The sequence below is a fragment of the Macrobrachium rosenbergii genome, chromosome 5, assembly GCF_040412425.1.
Source record: "Macrobrachium rosenbergii isolate ZJJX-2024 chromosome 5, ASM4041242v1, whole genome shotgun sequence".
NCBI lineage: Eukaryota > Metazoa > Arthropoda > Malacostraca > Decapoda > Palaemonidae > Macrobrachium > Macrobrachium rosenbergii.
Genome location: NC_089745.1, coordinates 61,608,035 through 61,633,026, shown reverse-complemented (window position 1 = coordinate 61,633,026; position 24,992 = coordinate 61,608,035).

Sequence of the window (24,992 nt, the reverse complement as noted above, 5' to 3'; positions counted from 1 at the left end):
ACGCAACTGGCACAAGTTTGTTCGACACCAGCTGGCACAAGTTGTTCGATGCGATAAGCACAGTTTTGTTTAACTATGCTTCATTTGTTCATTAACTGGCTCATAGGATTTGTTTGACTGTGGCACAAGTTTGTTTGATCACAACTGGCACACAAGTTTGTTTGGCTGGCTTCGGCACAAGTTTGTTTGACACAATGGGCACAAGGATGTTCTCTGCACCAACTGGCCTCACGTTTGTTCTGCAACTGGCACAAGTTTGTTTGATGCAACTTCTTCAAGTTTTTGACGCAACTGGCGAAGTTTGGTTTGGCCTTAACTGGCGCCAAGGTTGTTCGACGCAACTAACAAGTTTGTTTGACGCAACTGGCACAAGTTTGTTTAACGCAACTGGCACGTTCTTCGGGCCAACTGGCTAAAGTTTGTTTGACGCAACTGGCACAAGTTTTTGACATAGCTAACAAGTTTGTTTTTGGCCCATGGTGGGACAAGGTTGTTTGACGCAACTGGCTGAATTTTTCTACTCAACTGGCACAAGTTTACGATTTCTATACAGCGACACAGTTTGTTTGACACAGATGGCACAAGTTTCTTTGATGAAACTGGCACAAGTTTGTTCGACGCAACTGGCCCAAGTTTGTTTGACGCAACTGGCACAAGTTTGTTTGACAAAACTGGCACAAGTTTGTTCTACACAACTGGCACAAGTTTGTTCGACAAAACTGGCACAAGTTTGTTCGACGCAACTGGCACAAGTTTGTTCGATGCAACTGGTAAGTTGTTCATAACTAGCCTGAAATTTGGTCTGCATAGCTAACAAGTTTGTTCTATGCAACTGGCATAAATTTGTTGGCGCAGCTGGCTGCAAGTCTGTTTTGACTTAAATGGCACAAGTTTGTTCTGCACCCAACTGCCACAAGTTTGTTCCACGCAACTGTGTAAAAGTTTGTTCGATCTACTTCGCTAAGTTGTTCTCTGCAACTGGCTCAAGTTTGTTTTACAACTAACAAGTTTGTTTGACACAACTGGCACATGTTTGTCCTACATCCTTTCGAAGTTTGTTCTACGCAGCGCTGGCCCAAGTTTGTTTTGACACAACTCGCACAAGTCTGTTTTACGCAGCAACAAGTTTGTTCTGCAACTAACAATTTGTTTATTTTAACTGGTACAGTTTGCTCTACAACTGGCACATAAGTTTGTTTCTCTTTTAATTGGCTCAAGTTTTTCTCACTTAACTTCTTTCTGATTTGTTTGATGCAACTGGCTGGTTGTTGACCTCAATGCTTTCGTTGCTTCTACGCAACTGGCTTAAGTTTGTTTGGCGCAACTGGCAGAAGTTTGTTCTCGCAACTGGCACAAGTTTGTTTGCACCAGTGGCGTAGGTTTGTTTCTACGCAGCTGGCACCAGAGTTTGTTCTATGCAGCGCTGGCACAAGTTTGTTCGACGCAACTGCACAAGTTTGTTCTCGCCCAACTGGCAAAAGTTTGTTCTCTTGCCAGGTGGCACAAGTTTGTTCGACGCAAAGTGTACAAGTTGTTCTATGCAACTTCTTTCGTTTGTTCTATGCAACTGGCACAAGTTTGTTCTACACCCAGCTGGCACAAGTTTGTTCGATGCAACTGGCACAAGTTTGTTTGGCCTTGTGGCACAAGTTTGTTCTAGCGCCTTCTTTCCGTTTATTCAGAATATAACTAGCCTGGATTTGTTCTATTACTGTTATTTCAGTTTATTCAATGGCTGGTTGTTGACCTAAACCTTGGCACAAGTTTTTGATACCAACGTGCACAAGTTTGTTTCCTGCTTCGCTGGACTATTTTGACATAACTGGCATAAGTTTGTTCTACAAGGTTGTTCTACAAAACTGGCACAAGTTTGTTCTATGCAACTGGCACAAGTTTGTTCTACGCAACTGGCACAAGTTTGTTTGACGCAACTGGCATAAGTTTGTTCTACGCAACTGGCACAAGTTTCTTTGACGCAACTGGCACAAGTTTGTTCGACGCAACTGGCCCAAGTTTGTTTGACGCAACTGGCACAAGTTTGTTTAACACAACTGGCACAAGTTTGTTCTACGCAACTGGCACAAGTTTGTTTGACGCAACTGGCAGAAGTTTGTTTGACGCAACTGGTACAAGTTTGTTCGACGCAACTGGCGCAAGTTTGTTCGATGCAACTAACAGGTTGTTGGACACCCAACTGGCACAAGTTTGTTCGATGCGACTGATCGTTTGTTCATATGCAACTGGCACAAGTTTGTTAGACGCAACTGACGTTTCGTTTCGACGTAACAGGCACAAGTTTTTTCGACTCAATTGACCTGGTTTGTTTGACACCCAACTGGCACAAGTTTCTTTGATGCAAGGCACAAGTTTGTGTGACGCAACTGGCACAAGTTTGTTTGACACCCAACGGGCACAAGTTTTTGGCGCCTTTGGCACAGGATTTGTTTAACGTAAACTTTGGCACAAGTTTGTTGTTGCTTCTTTGCGAGTTTGTTGGGCATAAACCTGAACAGAGTTTTACGATTTCTAAACGCAACTGGCACAAGTTTGTTCGACGCAACTGGCACAAGTTTGTTCGACACAACTGGCACAAGTTTGTTTGACGCAACTGGCACAAGTTTGTTCTACGCAACTGGCACAAGTTTGTTCTATGCAACTGGTACTAGTTTGTTCTATGCAACTGGCATAAGTTTGTTTGATGCAACTGGCACAAGTTTGTTCTACGCAACTGGTACAAGTTTGTTCGACGCAACTGGCACAAGTTTGTTCGACCCAACTGGTACAAGTTTGTTGGACGACTGGCACAAGTTGGATTCGAACAAACTGGCACAAACTGTTTGACACAACTGGCACAATTTTTGTTCTGACACTAGCTATTTGAATTTTGTTTGGCTGTAACTAGCTGGTTTGTTTAATGAGGAAACTGGCACAGGTTGTTCTACGCAACTGGCACAAGTTCTACGCAACTGATACAAGTTTGTTTGACACAACTGGCAGAAGTTTGTTCAACGCAACTGGCACAAGTTTGTTTAACGCAACTGGCGCAAGTTTCTTCGACGCAACTGGCACAAGTTTGTTCGACGCAACTGGCACAAGTTTGTTCGATGCAAATGGCACAAGTTTGTTTAACACAACTGGCACAAGTTTGTTCGACCCAACTGGCACAAGTTTGTTTGACGCAACTGGCACAAGTTTGTTTGATGCAACTGGCACAAGTTTGTTTGACACAACTGGCACAAGTTTGTTTGACGCAATGGGCACAAGGATGTTCTACGCAACTGGCACATGTTTGTTCTACGCAACTGGCACAAGTTTGTTTGATGCAACTGGCACAAGTTTTTTTATGCAACTGGCAGAAGTTTGTTTGACGCAACTGGCACAAGTTTGTTCGACGCAACTGGCACAAGTTTGTTAAACGCAACTAACAAGGATTTGTTTAACGCAACTGGCACAAGTTTATTCGACCCAACTGGCTAAAGTTTGTTTGACGCAACTGGCACAAGTTTTTTTGACGCAGCTGGCACAAGTTTGTTTGACGCAATTGGGACAAGGTTGTTTGACGCAACTGGCACAAGATTTTTCTACTCAACTGGCACAAGTTTGTTCTATGCAACTGACACAAGTTTGTTTGACGCACAGATGGCACAAGTTTCTTTGACGAAACTGGCACAAGTTTGTTCGACGCAACTGGCCCAAGTTTGTTTGACGCAACTGGCACAAGTTTGTTTGACAAAACTGGCACAAGTTTGTTCTACACAACTGGCACAAGTTTGTTCGACGAGACTGGCACAAGTTTGTTCGACGCAACTGGCACAAGTTTGTTCTACGCAACTGGTAAAAATTTGTTCTATGCAACTGGCACAAATTTGGTCTGCACCAACTGGCACAAGTTTGTTCTATGCAACTGGCATAAATTTGTTTGACGCAACTGGCACAAGTCTGTTTGACTTAAATGGCACAAGTTTGTTCTGCGCAACTGCCACAAGTTTGTTCCACGCAACTGGCACAAGTTTGTTCGATGCAACTGGCACAAGTTTGTTCTACGCAACTGGCTCAAGTTTGTTTTACGCAACTAGCACAAGTTTGTTTGACACAACTGGCACATGTTTGTCCTACGCATCTGGCACAAGTTTGTTCTACGCAACTGGCCCAAGATTGTTTGACACAACTCGCACAAGTCTGTTCTACGCAACTGGCATAAGTTTGTTCTACGCAACTGGCACAAGTTTGTTTGACACAACTGGCACAAGTTTGCTCTACACAACTGGCACAAGTTTGTTCTGCTCAATTGGCTCAGTTTTTCTACATAACTGGCGCAAGTTTGCGACGCAACTGGCTGCAATTTTGTTTGACTGGCTGGCTTTGCGTTGTTCTACAACTGGCCCAAGTTTGTTTGACGCAACTGGCAGAAGTTTGTTCTACGCAACTGGCACAAGTTTGTTTTACGCCAGTGGCATAGGTTTGTTCTACGCAACTGGCACAAGTTTGTTCTATGCAACTGGCACAAGTTTGTTCGACGCAACTGGCACAAGTTTGTTCTACGCAACTGGCAAAAGTTTGTTCTGCGCAGGTGGCACAAGTTTGTTCGACGCAAGTGGCACAAGTTTGTTCTATACTGGCACAAGTTTGTTCTACGCAACTGGCACAAGTTTGTTCGATGCAACTGGCACAAGTTTGTTTGACGCAACTGGCACAAGTTTGTTCAACGCAACTGGCACAAGTTTGTTCGACGCAACTGGCACAAGTTTGTTTAACGCAATTGGCACAAGTTTATTCGACCCAACTGGCACAAGTTTGTTTGACACAACTGGCACAAGTTTTTTTTACGCAACGTGCACAAGTTTGTTTCACGCAACTGGCACAAGTTTGTTCTATGCAACTGGCACAAGTTTGTTCTACGCAACTGGCACAAGTTTGTTTGACGCAACTGGCATAAGTTTGTTCTACGCAACTGGCACAAGTTTTCTTTTGACGCAGCGCTGGCACAAGTTTGTTCGACGCAACTGGCCCAAGTTTGTTTGACGCAACTGGCACAAGTTTGTTTAACACAACTGGCACAAGTTTGTTCTACGCAACTGGCACAAGTTTGTTCGACGAAACTGGCACAGTTTTTTCGACGCAACTGGCACTAGTTTGTTCGACGCAACTGGTACAAGTTTGTTCTACACAACTGGCACAAGTTTGTTCTACACAACTGGCACAAGTTTGTTCTATGGAACTGGCACAAGTTTGTTCTACGCAACTGGCACAAGTTTGTCTGACACAACTTGCACAAGTTTGTTTCTCATAACTGGCACAAGTTTGTTTGACACAACTGGCACATGTTTGTCCTACGCATCTGCACCAAGTTTGTTCTACGCAACTGGCCCAAGTTTGTTTGACTTCTTTGTTTCAAGTTTGGTCTATGCAACTGGCATAAGTTTGATCTACGCAACTGGCACAAGTTTGTTTGACACAACTGGCACAAGTTTGCTCTACACAACTGGCACAAGTTTGTTCTACGCAACTTGCTCAAGTTTGTTCTACGCAACTGACACAAGTTTGTTTGACACTACAGCTGGCACAAGTTTGTTTTAACGCTTAGCTGGCACAAGTTTGTTCTCACATAACTGTTTAAGAAGTTTGTTTGACGCAACTGGCAGAAGTTTGTTGACACCAACTAGCTGTGTTGTTCCACGTAACGGGCACAAGTTTGTTCTACACAACTGGCACAAGTTTGTTTGACACAACTGACACAAGTTTGTTCTACGCAACTGGCACAAGTTTGTTCTGCGCAGGTGGCACAAGTTTGTTCGACGCAAGTGGCACAAGTTTGTTCTATGCAACTGGCACAAGTTTGTTCTATGCAACTGGCACAAGTTTGTTCTACGCAACTGGCACAAGTTTGTTCGATGCAACTGGCACAAGTTTGTTTGACGCAACTGGCACAAGTTTGTTCAACGCAACTGGCACAAGTTTGTTCGACGCAACTGGCACAAGTTTGTTTAACGCAACTGGCACAAGTTTATTCGACCTTTATGGCACAGTTTGTTTGACCTAACTAACAAGTTTTTACGCAACGTGCTGAAGTTTTGTTTCAGCAACTGGCACAAGTTTATTCTATGCAACTGGCACAAGTTTGTTCTACGCAACTGGCACAAGTTTGTTTGACGCAACTGGCATAAGTTTGTTCTACGCAACTGGCACAAGTTTCTTTGACGCAACTGGCACAAGTTTGTTCGACACCCAACTGGCCCAAGTTTGTTTGTAGTAACTAGCTTTTAAGTTTTGTTTAACACAACTGGCACAAGTTTTGTTCTACGCGCAACTGGCACAGTTTGTTCGACGAAACTGGCACAGTTTTCGACACCCAACTGGCACTAGTTTGTTCGACGTAACTGGTACAAGTTTGTTCTACGCAACTGGCACAAGTTTGTTCTACACAACTGGCACAAGTTTGTTCTATGGAACTGGCACAAGTTTGTTCTACGCAACTGGCACAAGTTTGTCTGACACAACTTGCACAAGTTTGTTCTACATAACTGGCACAAGTTTGTTTGACACAACTGGCACATGTTTGTCCTACGCATCTGGCACAAGTTTGTTCTACGCAACTGGCCCAAGTTTGTTTGACACAACTGGCACAAGTTTGGTCTATGCAACTGGCATAAGTTTGATCTACGCAACTGGCACAAGTTTGTTTGACACAACTGGCACAAGTTTGCTCTACACAACTTCTTTGCAGTTTGTTCTCTGTGACTTACTCAAGTTTGTTCTACGCAACTGACACAAGTTTGTTTGACGCAACTGGCACAAGTTTGTTTAACGCAACTGGCACAAGTTTGTTCTACGCAACTGGCCCAAGTTTGTTTGACGCAACTGGCAGAAGTTTGTTTGACGCAACTGGCACAATGTTGTTCCACGTAACGGGCACAAGTTTGTTCTACACAACTGGCACAAGTTTGTTTGACACAACTGACACAAGATTTGTTCTACGCAATTGTACAAGTTTGTTGGCTTGTGACACAAGTTTGTTCGACGCAAGTGGCACAAGTTTGTTCGATGCAACTGGCACAAGTTTGTTTGACGCAACTGGAACAAGTTTGTTCGACGCATGTCTGGACATTTTCGACACCAACTGGCACAAGTTTGTTTAACGCAACTGGCACAAGTTTATTCGATAGCTGGCACAAGTTTGTTTAACTGGCACAAGTTTTTTGACGCAACGTGCACAAGTTTGTTTGACACCTTTGCTTCAAGGTTGTTTGACACCAACTGGCTGAAGTTGTTCTTAAAACTGGCACAAAGTTTGTTCTGCTACTGGCACAGAATTTGTTCTCGCCAACTGGCACAAGTTTGTTCTCATAGCACTGGCACAAGTTTGTTCTACGCAACTGGCACAAGTTTGTTCTGCGCAACTAGCACAAGTTTGTTCGACACCTTTGACCCAAATTTGTTTTGACCCAACTGGCACAAGTTTGTTTGACACAACTGGCTAAGTTTGTGCAACTGGCACAGAAGTTTGTTCGACGAGCTGGCACAAGTTTGTTCGGCACAGCTGGCACAAGTTTGTTCGACGCAACTGGCACAAGTTTTTCTCTGCCAACTTTAACAAGTTTGTTCTGCCTGCTTTGGCACAAGTTTGTTCCTAGGAACTGGCACAAGTTTGTTCTACACAATGGCTGGGTTTGTCTGTTACAACTGGCTGAGTTTTGTTCTACAGCAACTGGCACAAATGTTCTATGTAACTGGCACAAGTTTGTTCGATGCAACTGGCAAAAGTTTGTTTTATGCAACTGGCACAAGTTTGTTTGACACAACTGGAACAAGATTGTTCTACGCAACTGGCACAAGTTTGTTCGACGCAATTGGCACAAGTTTGTCCGACGCAACTGGCACAAGTGTGTTCGACGCAACTGGCACAAGTTTGTTAGATGCAACTGGCACAAGTTTGTTCTACGCAACTGGCACAAGTTTGTTCTATGCAACTGGCATAAATTTGTTTGACGCAACTGGCACAAGTTTGTTTGACGCAACTGGCACAAGGTTGTTTGACGCAACTGGCACAAGGTTGCTCTACACAACTGGCACAAGTTTGTTCTATGCAACTGGCACAAGTTTGTTTGACGCAACTGGCTCAAGTTTGTTCTACACAACTGGTACAAGTTTGTTCGACGCAACTTGCACAAGTTTGTTCGACGCAACTGGCACAAGTTTGTTCGACGCAACTGGCACAAGTTTGTTCTACGCAACTGGCACAAGTTTGTTCTACGCAACTGGCACAAGTTTGTTTGACGTAACTGGCACAAGTTTGTTCATCGCAACTGGGACAAGTTTGTTCTACGCAACTGGCCCAAGTTTGTTCTATGCAACTGGCACGAGTTTGTTCTACGCAACTGGCACAAGTTTGTTCTATGGAACTGGCAAAAGTTTGTTCTACGCAACTGGCCCATGTTTGTTCTTCATAACTGAAAGTGCAGGTTGTTCACGCACAACTGGCACACAAGTTTTGTTCGACGTAACTGGCGCAAGTTTGTTCTGCACCTTCTTTCGTTGTTCTACGCAACTGGCACAAGTTTGTTCTACGCAACTGGCACAAGTTTGTTCTGCAACTGGCACAAGTTTGTTTGACGCAACTGGCCCAAGTTTGTTTGACGCAACTGGCAAAAGTTTGTTTGAAACAACTGGCACAAGTTTGTTCTACGCAACTGTCACAGGTTGTCCAACGCACCTGGCACAAGTTTGTTCGATGCAACTGGCACAAGTTTGTTCGACGCAACTGGCACAAGTTTGTTCTACGCAACTGGAAAATGTTTGTTCTACGCAACTGGCACAAGTTTGTTCTACGCAACTGCTACAAGTTTGTTCTACGCAACTGGCACAAATTTTGTTTGAGCACCAACTAGCACAAGTTTGTTTGACATAACTGGCACAAGTTTGTTCTATGCAACTGGCCCAAGTTTGTTTGACGCAACTAGCACAAGGTTGTTCTACGCAACTGGCACAAGTTTGTTCTACGTAACTGGCACAAGTTTGTTCTACGCAACTGGCACAAGTTTGTTCTACCTGCTTCTTTCGTTTGTTTGACACAAATGGCAATGGTTTTATTCTACGTAACTGGCCTCAGAAGTTTGTTTGTTACCAACTGGCTGGGATTTGTTCGATGGAACTGGCACAAGTTTGTTCGACGCAACTCGCACAAGTTTGTTCTATGCAACTGGCACAAGTTTGTTCGACGCAACTCGCACAAGTTTGTTCTATGCAACTGGCCCATGTTTGTTCTACGCAACTGGCACAAGTTTGTTCTATGCAACTGGCAGAAGTTTGTTTGACGCAACTCGCACAAGTTTGTTCTATGCAACTGGCACAAGTTTGTTCTACGCAACTGTCACAAGTGTGTTCGACGCAACTGGCACAAGTTTGTTCTATGCAACTGGCAGAAGTTTGTTTGACGCAACTCGCACAAGTTTGTTCTATGCAACTGGCACAAGTTTGTTCAACGCAACTGTCACAAGTGTGTTCGACGCAACTGGTACAAGTTTGTTCTACGCAACTGGCTCAAGTTTGTTCTACGCAACTGGCACAAGTTTGTTTGACGCAACTGGAACAAGTTTGTTTGACACCCAACTGGCACAATTTTTGTCCTATCTAACTGGCCCAGTTTGTTTGAAGTAACTATGCTGAAGTTTGTTCTACACAACTGGCACAAGTTTGTTCTACGTAACTGGCACAAGTTTGTTCGCCAACTGACACAAGTTTGTTCTACGCAACCGGCACAAGTTTGTTTGACACAAGTGGCACAAGTTTGTTCTACGCAACTGGCAAAAGTTTGTTCTACGCAACTGGCACAAGTTTGTTCGACGCAAGTGGCACAAGTTTGTTCGACGCAACTGGCACAAGTTTGTTTGACACAACTGGCACAGTTTGTTCTACGCAACGCTTTCAGTTTTGTTCAGATGCAAACTGGCACAAGTTTGTTTGACGCAACGGCACAAGCTTCATTCCGACACAGCTGGCACAAGTTTTGTTCATTCTGCGTGTGCAAGTTTGTTCGATCTTTAACAAGTATGTTTAACGCAACTGGCACAAGTTTATTCGACCCAACTGGCAAAAGTTTGTTTGACGCAACTGGCACAAGTTTTTTTGACACATCTGGCACAAGTTTGTTTGACTTAACTGGCACAAGGTTGTTTGACGCAACTGGCACAAGGTTGTTCTACACAAATGGCACAAGTTTGTTCTATGCAACTGACACAAGTTTGTTTGACGCAACTGGCACAAGTTTGTTCTACGTAACTGGCACAAGTTTCTTTGACAAAACTGGCACAAGTTTGCTCTACGCAACTGGCAAAAGTTTGTTCTATGCAACTGGCACTAGTTTGTTCTATGCAACTGGCATAAGTTTGTTTGATGCAACTGGCATAAGTTTGTTCTACGCAACTGGTAAAAGTTTGTTCGACGCAACTGGCACAAGTTTGTTCGACATAGCTGTTTTTAAGTTTGTTGGACACGCTGGCTGGAATTAGTTCGAACAAGCGGCACAAAGTTTGTTTGACTAGCTAACAATTTTGTTCGACGCAACTGGCACAAGTTTGTTTGACGCAACTGGCACAAGTTTGTTTGACGCAACTGGCACAAGGTTGTTCTACGCAACTGGCACAAGTTTGTTCGATGCAAATGGCACAAGTTTGTTTAACACAACTGGCACAAGTTTGTTTGACGCAACTGGCAGAAGTTTGTTTGACGCAACTGGTACAAGTTTGTTCGACGCAACTGGCGCAAGTTTGTTCGATGCAACTGGCACAAGTTTGTTGGACGCAACTGGCACAAGTTTGTTCGATGCAACTGGCTCAAGTTTGTTTAACGCAACTGGCACAAGTTTGTTAGACGCAACTGGCATAAGTTTGTTCGACGTAACAGGCTGTTTTCAAACTCTATTAGCTCAAGTTTGTTTGAGGCAACTGGCACAAGTTTCTTTGATGCAAGAGGCACAAGTTTGTGTGACGCAACTGGCACAAGTTTGTTTGACGCAACTGGCACAAGTTTTTTTTGACCCAACTGGCACAAGTTTGTTTAACATAACTGGCACAAGTTTGTTCGACCCAACTGGCACAAGTTTGTTCGACGCAACTGGCACAAGTTTGTTCAACGCAACTGGCACAAGTTTGTTCGACGCAACTGGCACAAGTTTGTTCGACGCAACTGGCACAAGTTTGTTTGACACAACTGGCACAAGTTTGTTCTACGCAACTGGCACAAGTTTGTTCTATGCAACTGGTACTAGTTTGTTCTATGCAACTGGCATAAGTTTGTTTGATGCAACTGGCACAAGTTTGTTCTACGCAACTGGTACAAGTTTGTTCGACGCAACTGGCACAAGTTTGTTCGACGCAACTGGTACAAGTTTGTTGGACGCAACTGGCACAAGTTAGTTCGAACAAACTGGCACAAGTTTGTTTGACACAACTGGCACAATTTTGTTCGACGCAACTGGCCCAAGTTTGTTTGACGCAACTGGCACAAGTTTGTTTGACGAAACTGGCACAAGGTTGTTCTACGCAACTGGCACAAGTTTGTTCTACGCAACTGACACCGTTTGTTTGTTGCTGAAGTTTGTTCAACATAACTGGCACAAGTTTGTTTAACGCAGCTGGCGCCAAGTTTACATTTGACGCCAACTGGCGCGGGTTTGTTCGACGCAACTGGCACAAGTTTGTTCGATGCAAATGGCACAAGTTTGTTTAACACAACTGGCACAAGTTTATTCGACCCAACTGGCACAAGTTTGTTTGACGCAACTATCACAGAAGTTTGTTTGATGCAACTGGCACAAGTTTGTTTGTACAACAAGTTTGTTTGACACAATGGGCAGAAGGATGTTCTACGCAACTGGCACATGTTTGTTCTACGCAACTGGCACAAGTTTGTTTGATGCAACTGGCACAAGTTTTTTTATGCAACTGGCAGAAGTTTGTTTGACGCAACTGGCACAAGTTTGTTCGACGCAACTGGCACAAGTTTGTTTGACGCAACTGGCACAAGTTGGTTAGACGCGGCTTCGCTTTCGTTTTGTTCGAGGTAACTGGCACAAGTTTTTTCGACTCGATTAACAGTTGTTTTGACGCTTTAACAGTTGTTTTGACGCAACTCACTTTGCGGTTTATTTCACGCAACTAGCACAAGTTTCTCGACGCAACTCTTTGAGTTTGTTCGCCATCAACTAGCACCAAGTTGTTGACGCCTTTGGCACGAGTTTGTTTGACGCAACTGGCACAAGTTTTTTTGACGCAACGGGCACAAGTTTTCTCGACGCAACTGGCACAAGTTTGTTCGAAGCAACTGGCACAAGTTTGTTTGATACAACTGGCACAGGTTTGTTTGACGCAACTGGCACAAGTTTATAGCAACTGGCACAAGTTTATTTGATGCAACTGGCACAAGTTTTCTCGACGCAAGTCTCCCAAGTTTGTTCGCCGTAACTGGCTCAAGTTTGTTCGACGCAACTGGCACAAGTTTGTTCGACGCAACTGTCATAAGTTTGTTTGACGCAACTGGCACAAGTTTCTTCAACGCAACTGGCACAAGTTTGTTCGACTCAACTGGCACAAGTTTGTTTGACGCAATTGGCACAAGTTTGTTCTACTCAACTGGCACAAGTTTGTTCTATGCAACTGGCACTAGTTTGTTCTACGCAACTGGCAAAAGTTTGTTTGACGCAACTGGCACAAGTTTGTTCGACGCAACTGGCACAAGGTTGTTCTACGCAACTGGCACAAGTTTGTTCTACGCAACTGGCACAAGTTTGCTTGACGCAACTGGCACAAGTTTGTTCTACGCAACTGGCACAAGTTTGTTCGATGCCACTGGCACAAGTTTGTTCGACTCAACTGGCCCAAGTTTTTTTTACGCAAATGGCACAAGTTTGTTTAGGCATAACTGGCACAATTTTTGTTTGACACAACTTGTACCAAAGTTTGTTTGATGCAACTGGCACAAGTTTGTTTGACGCAGCTGACATAAGTTTGTTTGACGCAGCTGGCGCTGCGTTTGTTTGACGCAACTGCTTTCAAGTTTCTTCAGCGCAACTGGCACAAGTTTGTTCGTACCAACTGGCACAAGTTTGTTTGACGCAACTGGCACACGTGTGTTTGATGCAACTGGCACAACGTTGTTCTATGCAACTGGCACAAGTTTGTTCTATGCCACTGGCACAAGTTTGTTCTATGCAACTGGCACAAGTTTTTTCTACGCAACTTGCACAAGTTTGTTGTACACAACTGGGACAAGTTTGTTTGACACAACTGGCACAAGTTTGTTCGCAAAATGGCAAAGTTTTGTTCTGCGCATCAGGCTGGTGTTTCTATGCAACTGGCTCGTTGTTTGACGCAATTGGCACATGTTTGTTATACCCAACTGGCACAAGTTTGTTCGACGCAACTAGCACAAGTTTGTTTGACACAACTGGCACAAGTTGTTTCAATGGAATTGGTGCAAGTTTGTTTGACACAACTGGCACAAGTTTGTTCGACGCAACTGGCACAAGTTTGTTCGACGCAACTGGTACAAGTTTGTTTAACGTAACTGGCACAAGTTTGTTCAACCCAACTGGCACAAGTTTGTTAGACACAACTGGCACAAGTTTGTTCGACGCAACTGGCACAAGCTTGTTTGACGCAACTGGCACAAGTTTGTTTGATGCAACTGGAACAAGGTTGTTCTACGCAGCATGCTGAAGTTTGTTCTACGCAACTGGCACAAGTTTGTTTGACGCAACTGGCACATGTTTGTTCTATGCAACGGCACTGGTTGTTCGATGCAATAGCTGGGTTTGTTCGACGCAATTGGCACAAGTTTGTTTGACGCAACTGGCACAGGATTTGTTCAACGCAACTGGCGGATTTTTTCGACTCAATTGGCACAAAGTTTGTTTGACGCAACTGGCATAAGTTTGTTTGATGCAACTGGCACAAGTTTGTTTGACGCAACTGGCACAAGTTTGTTTGACATAACTGGCACAAGTTTATTTGACGCAACCGGCACAAATTTTCTCGACGCAACTGGCACAAGTTTGTTCGCCGTAACTGGCACAAGTTTGTTTGACGCAACTTGCACAAGTTTATTTGACGCAACTGGCACAAGTTTTCTCGACGCAAGTGGCACAAATTTGTTCGCCGTAACTGGCACAAGTTTGTTCGACGAAACTGGCACATGTTTGTTTGACCCAACTGGCACAAGTTTCTTCGACGAAACTGGCACAAGTTTGTTCGACACAACTGGCACAAGTTTGTTTGACGCAATTGGCACAAGTTTGTTCTACGCAACTGGCACAAGTTTGTTCTATGCAACTGGCACTAGTTTGTTTTACGCAACTGGCAAAAGTTTGTTTGACGCAACTGGCACAAGTTTGTTCATAGCAACTGGCACAAGTTTGTTCGACGCAACTGGCACAAGGTTGTTCTAAGCAACTGGCACAAGTTTGTTCTACGCAACTGAATCAAGTTTGTTCTACGCATCTGGCACAAGTTTGTTCTATGCAACTGGCACTAGTTTGTTCTACGCAACTGGCACAAGTTTGTTTGACACATCTGGCACAAGTCTGTTCTCCCCAACTGACACAAGTTGTTTTGACCTGTAACAAGTTTTGTTCGCAGCTGACATAAGTTTGTTTGACCTGCATGACAGAACATTCATCGCAACTGGCACAGTTTGTTCGACACAACTGGCACAAGTTTGTTCGACGCAACTGGCACAAGTTTGTTCGACGCAACTGGCACAAGTTTGTTCGATGCAACTGGCACAAGTTTGTTTAACGCAACTGGCACAAGTTTGTTAGACGCAACTGGCACAAGTTTGTTCGACGTAACAGGCACAAGTTTTTTCGACTCAATTGGCACAAGTTTGTTTGACGCAACTGGCACAAGTTTGTTTGACGCAAGAGGCACAAGTTTGTGTGACGCAACTGGCACAAGTTTGTTTGACGCAACTGGCACAAGTTTTTTTTGACGCAACTGGCACAAGTTTGTTTAACGTAACTGGCACAAGTTTGTTCGACGCAACTGGCACAAGTTTGTTCGACGCAACTGGCACAAGTTTGTTTGATGCAACTGGCACAAGTTTGTTCGACGCAACTGGCACAAGTTTGTTCAGACGCAACTGGCACAAGTTTGTTTGACGCAACTGGCACAAGTTTGTTTCTACGCAACTTGGCACAAGTTTGTTTCTATGCAACTGGCGCTAGTTTGTTCTGTGCAGCTGGCATAAGTTTGTTTGCGATGCAACTGGCACAAGTTTGTTCTCGCAACTGAGTACCAGTTGTTAAACGCAACTGTACAAGTTTGTTGTTTCAACTGGTACAAGTTTGTTGGACGCAACTGGCACAAGTTAGTTCGAACAAACTGGCACAAGTTTGTTTGACATAACTGGCGCAATTTTGTTCGACGCAACTGGCACAAGTTTGTTTGACGCAACTGGCACAAGTTTGTTTGACACCCGGCTGGCACAAGGTTATTCGGCAGCTCAAAGTTTGTTCTACGCAAATGGCACAAGTTTGTTTGACGCAACTGGCACAAGTTTGTTCTACGCAACTGGCACAAGTTTGTTCGATGCAACTGGCACAAGTTTGTTCGACGCAACTAGTCCAAGTTTGTTTGACGCAACTGGCACAAGTTTGTTAGACACAACTGGCACAAGTTTGTTCGACGCAACTGGCACAAGTTTCTTCGACTCAATGGCACAAGTTTGTTTGACGCAACTGGCACAGTTGTTGATGCAGCTTCTTTAAGTTTATTTGACATAAATGGTACAGCTTTTCTCGTACAACTGGGACAAGTATGTTCTACATGGCACAAGTTTGTTCTATGTAACTTGCACAAGTTTGTTCTACGCAACTGGCACAAGTTTGTTCTACGCAACTGGCACAAGTTTGTTCTACGCAACTGGCACAAGTTTGTTTGACGCAACTGGCACAAGTTTGTTCTACCCAACTGACACAGGTTTGTTCGACGCAACTGGCACAAGTTTGTTCTACTCAACTGACACAAGTTTGTTTGGCACAACTGGCAGAAGTTTGTTCAACGCAACTGGCACAAGTTTGTTCATCACATCTGGCACAAGTTTGTTTGACGCAACTGGCACAAGTTTGTTTTCGCAACTTGTACAAGTTTGTTTGACGCAACTGGCACAAGTTTGTTCTACGCAACTGGCATAAGTTTGTTTGACGCAACTGGCACAAGGTTGTTCTACGCAACTGGCAAAAGTTTGTTCTACGCAACTAACTTTGTTTGTTTGTACCCAACTGGCAAAGTTTGTTCTATACAACTGGCACTAGTTTGTTCACCTTTAACAAGTTTCTTCGACGCAACTTCAACAGTTTGTTGGCTCTTGCGAAGTTCAACGCAACTGGCAGAAGTTTGTTCAATGTTTAACTTAAGTTTGTTTGATGCAACTAACATTTGTTTGATGTAACTGCTTGCAGTTCGTTTGACGCGAATTGGCACAGGATTTGTTCGTCGCAACTGGCCCAAGTTTGTTTGACGCAACTGCCATAAGTTTGTTAGACGCAACTGGCACAAGTTTGTTCGACGTAAATGGCATAAGTTTTTTCAACTCATTTGGCACAAGTTTGTTTGACGCAACTGGCACAAGTTTGTTTGACGCAACTGGCACAAATTTTTTTGACGCAACTGGCATAAGTTTTCTCGACGCAACTGGCACAAGTTTGTTCGCCGTAACTGGCACAAGTTTGTTCTATGCAACTGGCACAAGTTTATTTGACGCAACTGGCACAAGTTTTCTCGACGCAACTGGCACAAGTTTGTTCGCCGTAACTAGCACAAGGTTGTTCTACGCCACTGGCACAAGTTTCTTCGACTCAACTGGCTCAAGTTTGTTTGACGCAACTGGCACAAGTTTTCTCGACGCAACTGGCACAAGTTTGTTTGCCGTAACTGGCATAAGTTTGTTCTATGCAACTGGCACAAGTTTATTTGACGCCACTGGCATAAGTTTTCTCGACGCAACTGGCACAAGTTTGTTTATGTAACTAACACGATTTCGTTTCCTACTCCTGCTTTCGTTTCTTCGACGCAACTGGCTCAAGTTTGTTTGACGCAACTTGCACAAGTTTGTTTGACGCAACTGGCACAAGTTTGTTTGAGGCAAATGGCACAAGTTTGTTCTACGCAACTGGCAGAAGTTTGTTCTATGCAACTTGCACTAGTTTGTTCTACGCAACTGGCATAAGTTTGTTCGACGCAACTGGCACAAGTTTGTTCTACGCAACTGGCACAAGTTTGTTGGACGCAACTGGCACAAGTTTGTTCTACGCAACTGGCTGGGTTTGTTGGACATAACTAACAAGTTTGTTTGACATAACTGGCACAGTTTGTTCCTTTGGCACAAGTTTGTTCTACGCAACTGCTTTGAAGTTTGTTCGCAACTCTTCATACAAGTTTGTTGTACACAACTGGCACCGGTTTGTTTTGACTTCAGCTGCACAAGTTTGTTCGCAAATGGCAAAAGTTTAATTTTAGCTGTGGCACAAGTTTGTCCTATACGCTGGCTGGTTTTGTTCTCGCAACTGGCTCAATTTGTTTTGGCGCCCAGCTGTTTTATGTTTGTTCTACCCAACTGGCACAAGTTTGTTCGATGCAACTGGCACAAGTTTGTTCTACGCAACTGGCACAAGTTTGATTGACACAACTGGCACAAGTTTGTTCTAAGCAACTGGCACAAGTTTGTTCGACGGAAGTGGCGCAAGTTTGTTCGACGCAACTGGAACAAGTTTGTTCGACGCAACTGGTACAAGTTTGTTTCACATAACTGGCACAAGTTTGTTCGACCCAACTGGCACAAGTTTGTTTGACACAACTAGCACAAGTTTGTTCGACGCAACTGGCGCTAGTTTGTTCGACGCAACTGGCAAAAGTTTGTTTGACGCAACAAGCACAAGTTTGTTTGACGCAACGGGCACAAATTTGTTTGACGCAACTGGCACAAGTTTGTTTGACGCAACTGGCACAACTTTGTTCGACTCAACTGGCACAACTTTGTTTGACACAACTGGCACAAGTTTGTTTGACACAACTGGCACAAGTTTGTTTGACGCAATTGGCACAAGTTTGTTCTACGCAACTGGCACAAGTTTGTTCTATCTGCTTCTTTTAGTTTGTTTTACCAACCTGTAAGTTGTTTGACCTGCTTTGGCACAAATTGTTCGACATAACTGGCACAAGTTTGTCGACACAACTGGCACAAAGGTTGTTCTATCGCTGGCACAAGTTTGTTTACGCAACTGGCACATGTTTGTTTGACACAACTGGCACAAGTTTGTTCTAAGCAACTGGCACAACTTTGTTCGACGGAACTGGCGCAAGTTTGTTCGACGCAACTGACACAAGTTTGTTCGACGCAACTGGTACAAGTTTGTTCGACGTAACTGGCACAAGTTTGTTCGACCTAACTGGCACAAGTTTGTTTGACACAACTGGCACAAGTTTGTTCGACGCAAGTGACACAAGTTTGTTTGACGCAAATGGCAAAAGTTTGTTTGACGCAACTGGCACAAGGTTGTTCTACGCAACATGCACAAGTTTGTTCTACGCAACTGGCACAAGTTTGTTTGACGCAACTGGCACAAGTTTGTTCTATGCAACTGGCTCTAATTTGTTCGATGCAACTGGCACAAGTTTGTTCGACGCAATTGGCCCAAGTTTGTTTGACGCAACTGGCATAAGTTTGTTAGACGCAACTGGCCCAAGTTTGTTCGACGCAACTGGCACAAGTTTTTTCGACTCAATTGGTACAAGTTTGTTTGACGCAACTGGCACAAGTTTGTTTGACGTAACTGGCACAAGTTTGTTTGACGCAACTGGCACCAGTTTATAGCAACTGGCACAAGTTTATTTGACGCAACTGGCACAAGTTTTCTCGACGCAAGTGGCACAAGTTTTTTCGCCGTAACTGGCACAAGTTTATTTGACGCAACTGGCACAAGTTTGTTCGACGCAACTGGCACAAGTTTTGTTTGACACAACTGGCACAAGTTTCTTCGACGCAACTGGCACTAGTTTGTTCGACGCAACTGGCACAAGTTTGTTCTACGCAACTGGCACAAGTTTGTTCTATGCAACTGGCACTAGTTTGTTCTACGCAACTGGCATAAGTTTGTTTGACGCAACTGGCACAAGTTTGTTCTATGCAACTGGCACAAGTTTGTTCAACGCAACTGCCACAAGGTTGTTTGACACAAATGGCAAAAGTTTATTCTACGTAACTGGCACAAGTTTGTTTGACGCAACTGGCACAAGTTTGTTCGATGGAACTGGCACAAGTTTTTTCGACGCAACTGGCACAAGTTTGTTCTATGCAAATGGCACAAGTTTGTTCGACGCAAGTGGCACAAGTTTGTTTAACGCAACTGGCACAAGTTTATTCGACCCAACTGGCAAAAGTTTGTTTGAAGCAACTGGCACAAGTTTTTTTGACGCATCTGGTACAAGTTTGTTTGACGCAACTGGCACAAGGTTGTTTGACGCAACTGGCACAAGGTTGTTCTACACAAATGGCACAAGTTTGTTCTATGCAACTGACACAAGTTTGTTTGACGCAACTGGCACAAGTTTGTTCTACGTAACTGGCACAAGTTTCTTTGACGAAACTGGCACAAGTTTGTTCGACGCAACTGGCCCAAGTTTGTTTGACGCAACTGGCACAAGTTTGTTTGACAAAACTGGCACAAGTTTGTTTTACACAACTGGCACAAGTTTGTTTGACGCAACTGGCACAAGTTTTTACGACGCAACTAGCACAAGTTTGTTCGACGCAACTGGCACAAGTTTGTTCTATGCAACTTGTACAAATTTGTTCTACGCAACTGGCACAAGTTTGGTCCACGCAATTGGCACAAGTTTGTTCTATGCAACTGGCATAAATTTGTTTGACACAACTGGCACAAGTCTGTTTGACTTAACTGGCACAAGTTTGTTCAGTGCAACTAGCACAAGTTTGTTCCACGCAACTGGCACAAGTTTGTTCCATGCAACTGGCACAAGTTTGTTCTACGCAACTGCCTCAAGTTTGTTTTACGCAACTAGCACAAGTTTGTTTGACACAACTCGCACATGTTTGTCCTACGCATCTGGCACAAGTTTGTTCTACGCAACTGGCCCAAGAATGTTTGACACAACTCGCACAAGTCTGTTCTATGCAACTGGCATAAGTTTGTTCTACGCAACTGGCACAAGTTTGTTTGACACAACTGGCACAAGTTTGCTCTACACAACTGGCACAAGTTTGTTCTACGCAACTGGCTCAAGTTTGTTCTACGCAACTGGCACAAGTTTCTTTGACGCAACTGGCACAAGTTTGTTTGACGCAACTGGCACAAGTTTGTTCTACGTAACTGGCCCAAGTTTGTTTGACGCAACTGGCAGAAGTTTGTTCTACGCAACTGGCACAAGTTTATTCCACGTAACGGGCACAAGTTTGTTCTACGCAACTGGCACAAGTTTGTTTGACACAACTGTCACAAGTTTGTTCTACTCAACTGGCAAAAGTTTGTTCTGCGCAGGTGGCACAAGTTTGTTCGACGCAAGTGGCACAAGTTTGTTCTCTGCAACTGGCACAAGTTTGTTCTACGCAACTGGCACAAGTTTGTTCGATGCAACTGGCACAAGTTTGTTTGACGCAACAACTTTCAGAAGTTTGTTCAACGCAACTGCTTTCGTTGTTCAACACAACTGAAAACAAGTTTGTTTGACATAACTGGCACAAAGTTTATTCATGACTGTGAAGATTGTTGTGTAACTGGCAAGTTTGTTCAGCATAACTGGCTGAAGTTTATTCCGCATGCTTGGCACAAGTTTGTTCACGCCCAGCTGGCACAAGTTTGTTTGACACAACTGTCACAAGTTTGTTCTACTCAACTGGCAAAAGTTTGTTCTGCGCAGGTGGCACAAGTTTGTTCGACGCAAGTGGCACAAGTTTGTTCTATGCAACTGGCACAAGTTTGTTTGACACAACTGGCACAAGTTTTTTTGACGCAACTGGCACAAGTAAGTTTGACGCAACTGGCACAAGTTTGTTTGACGCAACTGGCACAAGGTTGTTCTACAAAGCTAACAAGTTTGTTCTATCACCTTCAACTGGGTTTGTTCTACCACTGCCTGGCACAAGTATGTTTTGACTAGCTAACAAGTTTGTTTGACACAACTAGCAAGATTTGTTTGAAACAACTGGCTGGGATTTGTTCTAGCCAAACTGTCACAGGATTTGTTCAACGCATGCCACAAGTTTGTTCGACGCAACTGGCACAAGTTTGTTCTACGCAACTGGCACAATTTTGTTCTACGCAACTGACACAAGTTTGTTCTACGCAACTGGCACAAGTTTGTTCTACGCAACTGGCTCAAGTTTGTTCTATGCAACTGGCACAATTTTGTTTGACGCAACTTGAACAAGTTTATTTGACGCAACTGGCACAAGTTTGTTCTACGCAACTGGCACAAGTTTGTTTGGCGCAACTGGCAGAAGTTTGTTCTACGCAACTGGCACAAGTTTGTTGTACGTAACTGGCAAAAGTTTGTTCTGCGCAAATGGCAGAAGTTTGTTCTACGCAACTGGCACAAGTTTGTTCTACGTAACTGGCACAAGTTTGTTCTACGCAACTGGCACAAGTTTGTTCTACGCAACTGGCACAAGTTTGTTTGACACATCTGGCACAAGTTTGTTCTACGCAACTGGCAAAAGTTTGTTCTACGCAACTGGCACAAGTTTGTTCGACGCAAGTGGCACAAGTTTGTTCTACGCAACTGGCACAAGTTTGTTTGACACAACTGGCACAAGTTTGTTCTATGCAACTGGCACAAGTTTGTTCGATGCAACTGGCACAAGTTTGTTTGACGCAACTGGCAGAAGTTTGTTCGAAGCAACTGGCACAAGTTTGTTTAACGTAACTGGCACAAGTTTATTCGACCCAACTGGCACAAGTTTGTTTGACGCAACTGGCACAAGTTTATTTGACGCAACTGGCACAAGTTTTCTCGACGCAAGTGGCACAAGTTTGTTCGCCGTAACTGGCACAAGTTTGTTCTAGGCAGAGCAACAAGTTTGTTTGACCCAACTGGCACAAGTTTCTTCGACGAGCATAACAAGTTTGTTGTACCAACTAACACAAGTTTGTTAGACGCAACTGGCACAAGTTTGTTCGACGTAACAGACACAAGTTTTTTCGACTCAATTGGTACAAGTTTGTTTGACGCAACTGGCACAAGTTTGTTTGACGCAAGAGGCACAAGTTTGTTTGACGCAACTGGCACAAGTTTGTTTGACGCAACTGGCACAAGTTTTTTTTTACGCAACTGGCACCATTTTTCTCGAAGCAACTGGCAGAAGTTTTTCGCCATATCTGGCACAAGTTTGTTTGACATAACACAACAGTTTATTTGACACCAATTGGCACAATTTCCTCGACGCAAGTGGCACAAGTTGGTTAAGCGTAACTGGCACAAGTTGTTCGACGCAGCTGGCTGGGGTTTGTTCGGCGCCAGCACTGGCACAAGAAGTTTGTTTGGCCTTGGCACAAGTTTCTTCAATGCTATGGCCTGGTTTGTTCGACACCTTTAGCACAGGTTTGTTTGATGCAATTGGCACAAGTTTGTTCTACTCAACTGGCACAAGTTTGTTCTGTGCAACTGGCACTAGTTTGTTTTACGCAACTGGCATAAGTTTGTTTGACGCAACTGGCACAAGTTTGTTTTACTAACTAGCACAAGTTTGTTTGACACAACTGGCACAAGTTTTTTCGACGCAACTGGGACAAGTTTGTTGGATGCCACTGGCACAAGTTTGTTTGACGAAACTGGCCCAAGTTTTTTGACGCAATTGGCACAAGTTTGTTAGACGCAACTGGCACAAGTTTGTTCGACGCAACTTCGCACAAGTTTTTTCAACTCAATTGGCACAAGTTTGTTTGACGCAACTGGAACAAGTTTGTTTGACGCAACTGGCACAAGTTTGTTTGACGCAACTGGCAAAAGTTTGTTTGACGCAACTGGCACAAGTTTGTTGACGCAACTGGCACAAGTTTTCTCGACGAAACTGGCACAAGTTTGTTCGCCGTAACTGGCACAAGTTTGTTCGACGCAACTGGCACAAGTTTGTTCGACGCAACTGGCACAAGTTTGTTCTACATAACTGGCACAAGTTTGTTCTATGCAACTGGCACAAGTTTGTTCTACGCAACTGGCACATGTTTGTTCTACGCATCTGGCACAAGTTTGTTCTATGCAACTGGCACTAGTTTGTTCTGCGCCCAACTGGCACATGTTTGTTTGGTAACTGGCAAAGTTTGTTCTACCCAACTGACCTGGCTTGTTCGACACAACACTTTTTCAGAAGTTTTTCTACGCAACTGACACAAGTTTGTTTGACACAACTGGCAGAAGTTTGTTCAACGCAACTGGAACAAGTTTGTTTGACGCAACAAGTTTGTTCGACGCAACTGGCACAAGTTTGTTCGACGCAACTGGCAAAAGTTTTTTCGATGCAACTGGCACAAGTTTGTTTAACGCAACTGGCAGAAGTTTGTTCGACCCAACTGGCACAAGTTTGTTCTATGCAACTGGCACTAATTTGTTTGACGCAACTGGCACAAGTTTGTTTGACGCAACTGGCACACGTTCGTTTGACGCAACTGGCACAAGGTTCTTCTACGCAACTGGCACAAGTTTGTTTGACGCAACTGGCACAAGTTTGTTCTACGCAACTGGCACTAGTTTGTTTGACGCAACTGGCACAAGTTTGTTTTGACCTGCTTCAGCTGCAAGTTTGTTGGGCGCAACTGGCACAAGTTTGTTATTCGACGTAACAGGCACAAAGTTTTTCGACCTTAATTGGTAAGTTTGTTTTGTCGCAACTGGCACAATTTTGTTTTGATGCAAAGAGCGCAGTTTCGTTTGACGCAACTGGCACAAGTTTGTTCGACGTAACAGGCACAAGTTTTTTCGACTTAATTGGTAAAAGTTTGTTTGTCGCAACTGGCACAATTTTGTTTGATGCAAGAGGCACAAGTTTGTTTGACGCAACTGGCACAAGTTTGTTCGACGTAACAGGCACAAGTTTTCGACTTAATTGGTAAAAAGTTTGTTTTATCGCCTTCTTCAATTGTTTGATGCAACTGGCACAAGATTGTTTGACGCAACTGGCACAAGTTTTTTTTTACGCAACTGGCACAAGTTTTCTCGAAGCAACTGGCACAAGTTTTTTCGCCATATCTGGCACAAGTTTCTTCGACGCATCTGGCACAAGTTTGTTCAACGCAAATGGCACAAGTTTGTTTGAAGCAACTGGCACAAGTTTCTTCGACGCAACTGGCACAAGTTTGTTCTACGCAACTGGCACAAGTTTGTTTGACGCAACTGGCACTAGTTTGTTCTATGCAACTGGCATAAGTTTGTTTGACACAACTGGTACAAGTTTGTTCTACGCAACTGGCACAAGTTTGTTCGACGCAACAACACAAAAGTTTGTTCTATAATATACTAGTTTGTTGTACACAACTGGCACAGGTATGTTTGACACAACTGGGACAAGTTTGTTCTACGCAAATGGCAAATGTTTGTTCTACGCACCTGGCACAAGTTTGTTCTATGCAATTGGCACTAGTGTGTTCTACGCAACTGGCACAAATTTGTTTGACACAACTGGCACATGTTTGTTCTACCCAACTGGCACAAGTTTGTTCGACGCAACTGGCAGAAGTTTGTTTGATGCAACTGGCACAAGTTTGTTTGACGCAACTGCTGGGATTTGTTCTAACAGCTGGCACAAGTTTGTTCGACGGAATTGGCACCAAGTTTTGTTCGACAAACAGCAAAAGTTTATTTCGACACCCAACTGGCACAAGTTTGTTCGACGCAACTGGAACAAGTTTGTTTAACATAACTGGCACAAGTTTGTTCGACCCAACTGGCACAAGTTTGTTTGACACAACTGGCACAAGTTTGTTTGACACA